This window comes from Microtus pennsylvanicus, chromosome 2 (genome assembly GCF_037038515.1).
Source record: "Microtus pennsylvanicus isolate mMicPen1 chromosome 2, mMicPen1.hap1, whole genome shotgun sequence".
NCBI lineage: Eukaryota > Metazoa > Chordata > Mammalia > Rodentia > Cricetidae > Microtus > Microtus pennsylvanicus.
Genome location: NC_134580.1, coordinates 89,482,851 through 89,494,332, shown reverse-complemented (window position 1 = coordinate 89,494,332; position 11,482 = coordinate 89,482,851). Strand labels below are relative to the sequence as shown.

Here is an 11,482-nt window from a genome sequence, read left to right as displayed (position 1 = left end):
ATGACAAAACAAGATTTAAACAATACACATCCACAAATCCAGTCCTACATAAAGTACTAGAGGGAAAAATTCCAACCCAAGGAAGTTAGCTTTACCCATGAAAGCACAGGCAACAGCAAATCCTAAAGAAGAGAAACACGCACTTACCGCGGCCAAAGGTAACAGGAATTAACAATCACTGGTGATTAATATTCCTTAATATGAATGGACTCAACTTGTTTATAAAAAGATACAGACTAACAGAATGGATATGAAAATAGAACCCAACCTTCTGCTATTTACAAGAAACACATCTCAACTGAAAAAACACATATTTCCTATGAGTAAAGCATTAGAAAAAGACTTTCCAAGCAAAAGACCCTAAGAAGCGAGCTGGTACAGCTATGCTAATGTCTCACAAGATAGACTTCAAATTAAGATCAATCAAAAGCAATGAAGAAGGACACTTAATATTTATTACAGGAAAAATCCATTAAGATGAAGTCTCAATCCTAAATATTTATGCCACCGAAACAAGGGCACCCACATTTGTAAAAGAAGTATTACAAAAGCTTAATTTGCACATTAACCCATACAAGCTAATAATGGGAGATTTCAACACCCCATCTTACTAATACACATGTCTGCCAGACTGACAATTAACAAAAAAACAAGGGAACTGTGAGATGTTATGAGTCAAATTGAAGGCAAAAATCAATAAAATAAAAGCAAAGAGAACAATATAAAGATTCAATGAAACAAAGAGTTGGCTCCTTGTTTCAACAAAATAAAGAAACACTTTAAAGTCAATAAAATAGACAAACTCTCATCTAACCTAATGAAAAGTCAGAAAAAGAATATACATATTAACAAAATCAGAAATGAAGAGGGGCATAACATCAGACACTGAGAAAATTCAGACTCATCAGATCACACTTCAAAAATCTGTACTCAACAAAATTGGAAAATTTAACAGAAAGGGTTAAAAAATGATAAGTTCCGTATACCAAAATTAAATCGAGACAAGAAAAACAATTTAAATAAACCTAGAACCCAAAGGAAATAGAAATAGCCATTAAAAGTCTCCCATCCACAAAAAGCCCAGGACCAGATGACTTCAACACAGAATTATACCAAAATTTTGAGTAAGGACTAATTTCAAAAGTCTTCAAATTGTTCCATGGAATAGGAACAGAAGAAGCATCCCCAAACACTACTACTGCTAAAACCAAACCACACGAAGATGCACCTAAAATAGAGAACTAGAGCCCACTCTCACTTACAAATATAGCAGCTGGCCTGGGTCTGAAAAAGCATGGGATAAATCCGGACTAGCTGAACATAGCGGACAATGAGGAATACTGAGAACTCAAGAACAATCGCAGTGGGTTTTTGATCCTACTGCACGTACTGGCTTTGGGGGAGCCTGGGCAGTTTGGATGCTCACCTTACTATACCTGGATGGAGGTGGGCGGTCCTTGGGCTTCCCACAGGTCAGGGAACCCTGATTGCTTTTTGAGCAGATGAGGGAGGGGGACTTGATCGGGGGAGGGGGAGGGAAATGGGAGGCGGTTGAGGGGAGGAGGCAGAAATCCTTAATAAATAAATAAATTAAAAAAATATTGATGCAAAAATACTTAGTAAACAGACAAACAGAATCCAAAACTGCATCAAAAAAGACCACAATGACCAAGTAGACTTCATCCCAGATATGCAGGATTGGCTCAATATCTGAAAATCTATCAATATAATCAACCATATCAAGAAACTGAAAGAAAAAAAAACACAAGATCATCTCATTAGACGCCAAAAATGCCTTTGACAAAATTCAACACCCCTTATAGTAGCGATCTTGGAGAGATCAGGAATACAAGAAATATATCTAAACATTATGAAAGCAATATTTAAAACCCAAAAAATTAACAGAAAAATTAAATGGAAAGAAACTCAAAGTGATTCCATTAAAATCAGGAACATGAAAAGGCTCTCCATTTCTATTCAATATAGTACTTGAAGTTCTAGCTAGAGCAAAAACAGCAAAAGGAGATTCAAGAGGATAAAAATTAAAAAGGAAGAAGTCAAACTTTCTCTATGATGAGATAGGATAAGTTTATGTAAGTGACCCAAAAAACTCTATCTGGAAACTCCTTTTTTTGTTTTTATAGGTCACTGAGGCTTTTATTCTGCATGTAGAACCGCTGGGGCAGGGGTCTTTCCTGTGGCCACCCTAGGCTCCAGACACTAGCTTGGAGGTGAGGTGACAATGATTCGGACCAGTCACATGATTACAAAGCTGGGGTTTCCAGCAGGGCTCCAGGTGGTCTGGCGTACTGAAGAAGTCTAAGGAAGCAGTGGCATGGGAGGGGCAAGCACTGGGCCGGCCTTGATCTGCCTTGATGACATCAGGGACGGGGACTAAGCAGCTGGTGGCTCCAGGGATCTGCATCCACTTTACTTAGCCAGGGGGTTCCTGAAGCACCTGCCGGCAAACTTGGCCTTGCTGCCCAGCTCTTCCTCGATTCTAAGAATCTGGTTGTACTTGGCCAGGCGCTCGGATCGGCAAGGGGCACCAGTCTTGATCTGCCCAGTGCAGAGCCCCACTACCAGGTCAGCGATGAAAGTATCCTCGGTCTCCCCAGAGCGATGGGACACCATGACGCCCCAACCATTGGACAGGGCCAGCTTACACGCCTACAGAGACTCAGTCACGGAGCCAATCTGGTTCACTTTGAGCAGGAGGCACTTGCAGGACTTCTCACTGACAGCCTTGGCAACCCTCTTAGGGTTGGTCACTGTGAGATCGTCCCCAACCACCTGGATGCCTGAGCTGGCAGTGAACTTCTTCCAGGTTTCCCAGTCATCCTGGTCAAAAGGGTCCTCGATGGACACCACTGGATACTCCCGGATGAAGGACTTGTACAGGTCAGCCAGCTGGTCAGGGGTGATGCTGGCGTCATCAGGAGACTTGAAGTCCAGGTCGTACTTCCCGTACCTGAAGAACTCAGAGGCGGCCACGTCCATGCCGATGACAACCTGTTCAGTGTAGCCAGCCTTTCCAATTGCGTTCTTCAGCAGTTCCAGAGCTTCTTTGTTCTCCAGGATGTTAGGCGCAAACCCGCCCTCGTCACCCACATTGGTGGCATCCTTACCATATTTCTCCTTGATGACATTCTTCAGGTTGTGATAAACCTCTGCCCCAATGCGCATGGCTTCGCGGAAACTGGACGCCCCCACGGGGAGGATCATGAACTCCTGCATGGCGAGCTTGTTGCCAGCGTGAGACCCGCCGTTGATGACATTGAAAGCTGGGACTGGCAGGATGACTTCAGCATTGCCAGCCAAGTCAGCGATGTGGCGGTAGAGGGGCACCTCCTTTACTGCAGCACCAGCTTTGCAGACAGCCAGGGACACTCCCAGGATGGCATTGGCACCGAATTTGGATTTATTCTCGGTGCCGTCCATCTCGATCATCAGCTTGTCGATCTTCTCCTGCTCCCCCACATTCAGTTTCTTGCTAACCAGTGCAGGTGCGATAGTTTTATTGATGTGCTCAACAGCCTTTGAGACACCCTTCCCCAAGTAGCGGGTCTTAGCATTGTCACGGAGTTCCAGGGCCTCATAGATGCCAGTGGAGGCACCGCTGGGCACGGCAGCCCGGAAGAGACCTTTTGAGGTGTAGAGATCAACCTCAACAGTGGGACTCCCATGGGAGTCAAAGATCTCTCGGGCGTGAACCTTGAGAATAGACATGACTTGTTTCTGGCAGTCGGCGTGCCATAGAGGAAGAACGCAGAGGTTCCTGCACACACCCTGGAGAGCATTCAGGAGAGTCGTGCCTGCGACCCGGGAGCTGAGCTGCTGGAAACTCCTATAGTTGATACTTCAGTAATGTGGAGGAATACAAGATTACCTCTAAAAAAAAATCAGAATCCATACTACATACAAATGATAAATGGGCCAGGAAAGAAATCAGAGAAACATCAGCCTTTAAAATACCCACAAATAACATAAAATATCTTTGCTTAACTCTAGGTAAATACGTGAAAGGCCTGTATGATAAGAACTTTAAGTCTCTAAGAAAGAAATTTAAGAAGATATCAGGGAGAACTAAACTGAATGCTGAGAGAAAGAAGGAGGCTTCTCAAAGATGCTATGTAGCCCCACAAGGAACAGACAATGCCAGAATCATTTGAGTAATCGACAGCCATGTGGCGATACACAATGGGTTATATTAAGTTTTAAGACTTAGCCAATATGAAGCTAGAGTTAATGGATCAAGCAGTGATTTAAATGAGACAGTTTCTGTGTGATTATTTCAGTTCTGGGTAGCCAGGAAAAACAAGCGCCAACAATCCAGCAACTGATGGAACCAGATGGAGAGATCTACAGCCACGCACCAGGCCAAACTCTGAGAATCCAATTGAAGAGAGGGATGAGGGAATATATGGGCAAGAGAGGTCAAGATCATGATAGAGAAATCTACAGACATCTCGACCATGCCCGTGGAAATTCATGAACCCCGGACCAAAAACTGTGTAACTGACATGGGACCAAACTAGGCCCTCCCTACCTCAGAGACAGGGGTGAAAATTGGACTATACGTGAGGCACCTGGCAGTAGGATCAGGATCTATCCCTGGTGCATGAGCAAGCTTATTAGAGCACATTCCCTATGGTGGGATGCTATGCTCAGCCTTAATGCAGGGTGTGGGGGAGGGGCTTAGCCCTGCCCCAACTTAATGTGCCAGACTTTGTTAACTTCCCATGGGAACCCTTACACATTGGGAGGAGTGGATGGGGTTTGATCTGACAGGGATATTTGGGGTGAGAACTATGGATGGAATAAAAAATGAAATTAAAAAAATTAAAGAAGGAAAAATGCATAACTTCTTAAAACTTGCTCAAGCAAGATGGTTGCAACACACACCTTTAATCTCAGCACACAGAAAGCAGAGGCAGGCAAATCTCTGAGAACACCAAGCCAGCCTGGTCTACAGAGTGAGTTCCAGGACAGCCAAAGTTACACTACGAATCCCTGTCTTAAAAAACCTAAAGAAATGAACAAATAACAAACAAATAAAAGAATTGTACAACAAAATGATAATTATGTGTGAAATTGGAAACCTTGCCTGCTACTCAGGGAAGGAAATTCATGTATCTTGAGGAAAAACCAACAACTGCCACTTTATTAAGCCAGCGTTATCTCTAACTGCATTCTAAATATTTGTCCTTATACACACAGATAAGTGATGTCCTTATCATCCTCATCAAGGAAGCTCCTCTTTGAAATGGATAAAGACCATTATTGAAACAAAACAACTCCCACGCTTCAGGTTCAGGAGTAATTGTAGAAGAGGTCAGAAAGATTGTAAAAGTCAGAGGGCAGGGAGTTTGCTAGGAGATTGTGACCTCTAGTTATGTCAGAAGTTGTAATCATAAAGTCTCAGCATGATTGTCTAAACATGATGTGTACAGGGCCAACATCCATGGTAAAATGGATGAGGGAAAGCCCAAGAGTCTCATTTCTGCACAGAGAACTACAGACAGCTTAGGAATGCTGACTTTAGGAGAAATAATCTTCGCCAAGGAAGAACACATTAATTGGCTATCCAATACAAATGGTCTGTCCTATAATATTTGTATAAGTATTATGCAGGCTCTTAATTTCATTGATTCTTGGTGGTCATGCTGGGGGCATCTCACAACTCAGGCAAAACAAACCCCTACCTATTCCTTTTGGGATAACCATTGTGTCTTTTGTGTTCTTTCAGAACTTTCTTCTATATTGATATTATATATATTTATATATATATATGCATTTGCAAATAAATGCAATTCAATTTTCTGTTTATTGTTTCACAGATGTAACAGGGAATAAATCAAGATCCAAGAAACAAAATATAACAAACTCTGATAATGGAAGAGAATTTATGAAAGCAAAGATATTCAGAGTTTTAGCAGGGTTATAAGAACAAATAAAAGATAATAAAAGAATCAGAGATGTCTAGAATAGTGACTTCTTACCATAAACGGGCAATGGAGCTAAGAAAGAAATAGAGGCTTGAAAAACCACAAGTAAAATGTATAGCTACAGAACAGAGTCAACAACTGGGAACTGTTAGCAAGATTGGCACAGCTACTTCAGCTCCTACCACATTGGAGGAACACCCATTAGCCCAATTTTTCTAGCATTGACATTGTGACAAAATAAGTATCCAAACTCACATTCTTGGAGACTATAAGTCCTTGAAGTGCTGGGAATAATAGGAATCACTGCCCTGAAGTAATTCCAATTGTCCTGAATCCTCTGCAAGATGACATCATGTAATAGTAACTATATGTTCATATCTCTGTAAAATGGGTTGGCACATTATACTGTAGGGTTTTGTTCTATTTTAACAATTAACATAGATACTAGAGAAGATAGAGGTTTTGGTTCAAAAACTAAGATTAACACCAAACTTTAGCTACTGGTTGATGGCATAAATCCCAAACAATGCAACACCGTTTTGGAATTATGATTAATAGGGTGATATTTATTTAAAGGGGAAAAAACTTACAGATAACCATCCCAGACAACAGCCCTCTGCACAATCAGGAAGGTGTAGTAATAAGAGCGGCGGGGCTGCGTCCCCAACACCCCAGCCGCCTGCCCGGCTAGCTTATGCCCCGAAATAATTACACAGACACTGTATTCTTTTAATCACTGCTTGGCCCTTAGCTCTAGCCCTTACTGGCTAATTCTGATATCCCAATCAACCCATCTCTAACAATCTGTGAGCACCAGTCTTACCGGGAAGATTCTAGGTTGGAGCTTCATCACGTGTGTCTGCCCGGGAGCGGGGCATGGCGTCTCTCTCTGAAGCATCTGCTCCCCAGCGGAGAGCTGTCGAGTCTGACCTCACTTCCTCTTCCTCCCAGTGTTCTGTTCTGTTTACTCCACCCACCTAAGGGTGGGCCTATCAAATGGGCCTAGCAGTTTCTTTATTGCTTACCCAATGAAATCAACAGATTGATATATGACACTCCTACATCAGGAACGAGTCTAGTCGCCTGAAATGGAGCAGGAAGCAAAGAGGAGCAAGAAGGGAAGTAGCCGCTTTTTTAAAGGGAGAGAAACCACGCCCCAATGGGCTGGTATCTCAGCGGCTATAGGCTGGAGGAGCGGAAGGAACTCCTGCGACACCTCCCCCTTTTGTTTAAGGAAGAGAGTTCTAAACCTACTATGAAATTATATACAATAAGTACAAATATCCTAATCTAACTAGCTTACGTCTTGTATAATAAATAACTTGGCCAAGTCATGAGAGAAAGTAACTACATTTATATAGTCTTCAACCCCATCAAAGATCTGAGAAGGAAAATAAAGTTTTCTTGATATTTCCTATTGGGCAGGTATTTTTCCATCTGTCAGTATCCAAATATCCAGTGTCCCTTGAATTTTTCAAAAATGAGTGTTTTCCTGTGGAGATAAGAACAGAACCCTGCCCCCATTCTATATGTTTTTCCTACCACCTGTATGAATATCATCATTGTGGATGAGTTGTCATTTCTCCTTTCCAAGAAGTTTCTCCTCTTCAAATCGAAACTTTATTAATTTTTATGGTATCCACAATTTTTCTTCTCCTGTAGAAACAGGAGTAAAACTCCTTCCCCAACGAAGCACATCTTCTGGCTTCCATTGAGAGGTCAGCACATCTTTGAAATAAATCAGTTGATTTAGTTCAGGAGACTTTTCCATTATCCAATGTCTTTCTGCTGCTATCGTTCCTTTCTCATTAGCGTTAAGAAAATTCAAGGTTAATAAAGCATTATGTAATCTATTTCTGGGGGTATTTTCGGTCCCTTTCTGTTTGTTCAGCATATCCTTTATAGTACGATTTGATCTTTCTATAACTGCCTGACCTGTAAGATTATTTGGTATACCTGTAATGTGTTTTATATTATAATAATCAAAAAAGCATTTCATTTTCTTAGATACATATGCTGGACCATTATATGTCTTTATTTATGCAGGTATACCCATGATGGCCATAACTTCCAATAAATGTGTGATTACTGAATCAGCCTTTTCTGAGCTCAGGGCAGTAGCCCATTGAAAACCTGAATACGTGTCTATGGTGGGGTGTACATATTTTAATTTACCAAATTCCATAAAGTGGAACACATCCATCTGCCAGATTTCATTTCTCGTAGTACCATTTGGGTTATTCCCTGCAGGCAACGGTGTTTGATTATAGAAAGAACAAGTAGGACATCTCTTTATAATGTCCTTAGCTTGTTGCCAAGTAATGGAAAATTCTTTCTTTGGGCCTTTACTATTGACATGATGCCTTTTATGAAATTCTGAGGCCTGCAACATGCTTCCAATTAATAAATCATCAATCTCAGCGTTGCCTTGTGCTAGAGGACCAGGCAGACCTGCATGGGACGGGATGTGTGTTATGTACATCGGACAAAGCCTGTTCCTGATTATGTCTTGTACCTGGATAAACAATGAAGTCAACTCTGTGTCATCTGGTATAAATTCAGCGATTTCAATATGTAAGCTAACTCTTTCTGCATATTGTAAATCTGTAACTATATTAAGAGGTTCTTTAAAATCCCTTAGCACCATAAGAATGGCATATAATTCTGCCTTCTGGACAGAATTATAAGGGCTTTGTTCCACTTTACTCAATTCATCTGACTTGTAACCTGCTTTCCCTGATTTATTTGCATAAGTATAGAACGTATGAGCTCCAGTTATTGGAGCATCACGTATAATTCTAGGAAGAATCCAAGAAGTTCTCTTTATGAGGTTAAGTCTACCACTTTTGAGATAGTTGCTATTAATTTCTCCCAAAAAATTAGCACAAGCTCTTTGCCATGGTTCATTGTCTTCCCATAACTTTTTTATTTCTTCAGTAGTAAAAGGCACTTTAATTTCTGCTGGGTCTATACCTGCTAGTTGACAAAGTCTCAGCTTACCTTTTATAATTAATTCAGAGACTTTTTCCACATAAGTTTTTAATTTTTTACTTGGTTTATTAGGTATAAATATCCACTCTAAAATAATATCTTCCCTCTGCATTAGAATCCCTGTAGGAGAAATTCTGGAAGGCAATATGACTAGGATGCAGCTAAGATTTGGGTTCACCCTATCCACATGTGCCTCCTGTAATTTTTCCTCAATCATTGTCAGTTCCTTTTCTGCATCAGCTATCAGTTGTCTTGGACTATTCAAATCTTTATCACCATCTAAGGTTTTGTTTAAATGAACTATTAGATCAGGTGTTATCCAAACAGCTGGTCATAGACTGGAAATGTCTGCTAACAATCTTTGGAAGTCATTAAGAGTCTTTAACCAGTCTTTCCTAATTTGTGCCTTTTGCGTTTTAATTTTCTCTAACCCTATTCTGTAACCTAGGTAATTAATAGAATTTCCTCTTTGAATCTTTTCAGGGGCAATTTGTAATCCCCACCTAGGCAAGACTTTCTTTACTTCTTCAAACATCCTTTCTAAAGTATCTTTATTTGAATCAGATAACAAGATGTCATCCATGTAATGATAAATTATGGACTTGGGGAATTGTTTACGAATTATTTCCAATGGCTTACTTACAAAATATTGGCACAATGTAGGACTATTGAGCATACCCTGTGGGAGGATAGTCCATTGATATCTCCTATTAGGCTGAGAATTTTTATAAGTAGGCACTGTGAAGGCAAATTTTTCTCTATCCTTTTCTTGTAATGGTATAGTGCAAAAACAATCTTTCAAATCAATAACTATAAGAGGCCATTCTTTTGGTAACAGAGAAGGCAAAGGAATTCCAGATTGTAGTGGGCCCATAGGTTGAATTACCTTGTTGACAGCTCTTAAATCTGTCACCATTCTCCATCTACCAGATTTCTTTTTTATAACAAACACAGGGGAATTCCAGGAGCTGGTTGATTCTTCAATATGGTGAGCATCTAGTTGCTCTTGAAACAGCTGTTCCAATGCCTGTAATTTATCTTCAGCTAGAGGCCACTGCTTGATCCATATTGTCTTCTCAGTTAGCCATTTTAAAGGTAGGGCTGTTGGTACCTCTAAAGGTTTGGCATTTGCTGTATGATCTTGTACAACCTGAATGGCTGGTGACCTTTTTCCATAATAACTCATCATAACTTTCCCAGAATTTTGAGTTCCTAGAACTACAGGAATGTTAATCTGGGTATTCCATTGCTGTAGCAGGTCACGGCCCCATAAATTTATGGCAATATTGGCTATATATGGCCTTAGTCTTCCTATTTGCCCTTCGGGCCCTATGCATTCAAGCCATCTTGTGCTTCGTTTTACACAAGATAGGGTTCCAATTCCCAGGAACTGAACATCTACCTCTTGAAGAGGCCAATTCGGATGCCAAGTTTCTGGGGTAATGATACTTACATCCGCACCTGTGTCTAATAAGCCTTCAATAAAAGTGCCATTTATACAGACTCTTAGCTTTGGTCTTTGATCGTTAATAAAAGTCTGCCAAAATATACATTTACTCTGTCCTACTTGGTTTTTTTGACTCATCCTCCATGTGTAATTCATCATTTAGACCAGTATTACTTTTTACAGCAGAAATTGGAGCTTTTAATTTTCTTGGTGAGGCACATTCTCCACTGTGACTGGGAATGACTGGGCCACTGTTGGCTTGGGGGCCTGCGAGAGGCCCCTGAGGGAGGTTCCCAATGATATCAGATTGCCCCGTTTGTCTGTTGTTGACGTGCATTCGTTCGACCAATACTAGGCTTTACCGCATCTCCTACATATACCTGAAGGCCGAGGTCTCCTATTTTTGTCATTTCCAGAAGAGATATTATTCCTAGAAATTTTTTGCCTGCAATCCCTTTGCAAATGTCCTAATTTACCACAATTAAAACACCTGGCAGTTTGATGTCTCCTCATTGCTTTGGAAATCGCTTCTCCTACCCAAGATTCATCATTATAGCTAAATGTCTCAACATTCATCGTATGATGAATCCATTCATCCATAGGTGCTGATCTAGACTTTAAAGGCCCAATTATCTTTTTGCATTCTATGTTTGCATTCTCAAAAGCTAGAGATTCAAGAAGTATTCGTCTAGCTTCTGGGTCTGTTACCCCTATGTCCACAGCCTTAATTAATCTTTGCAAAAAAGTCAATAAAGGGTTCTCTCTGTCCATGCCTAATTCTGGTATATGATTCAACCCTTTTTGCTGGATCTTGTATCCTATTCCAAGCATTTAAAGCTGCTTGGTGACATAGACACAGTACTTCATTGTCATAAAGAGCTTGAACCTGTGCATCAGCATATTCTCCTGCACCAAGGATTTGATCTTGGGAAACTCAACACCTTTTGCTCTTCCTTGCTGTTCCATATGTTTGGATTCTTCTCTGAAATAAATTCCAAGCATCAAGGAAGGTCCATTATCTAAAACTGCAGACACTAACTGATGGAAATCATGGGGGGTAGCTCTAGCATTAGAAGCCCAAGTTCTTATCATTTCT

The 11,482-nt window shown here is 40.8% G+C and overlaps 1 pseudogene; it reads right to left on the bottom strand.

Annotated features, from left to right (window-relative positions):
• Positions 1 to 2,351: 2,351 nt before the first annotated feature.
• LOC142843757 (alpha-enolase pseudogene) lies at positions 2,352 to 3,745 on the bottom strand (annotated as a pseudogene).
• Positions 3,746 to 11,482: the final 7,737 nt, after the last annotated feature.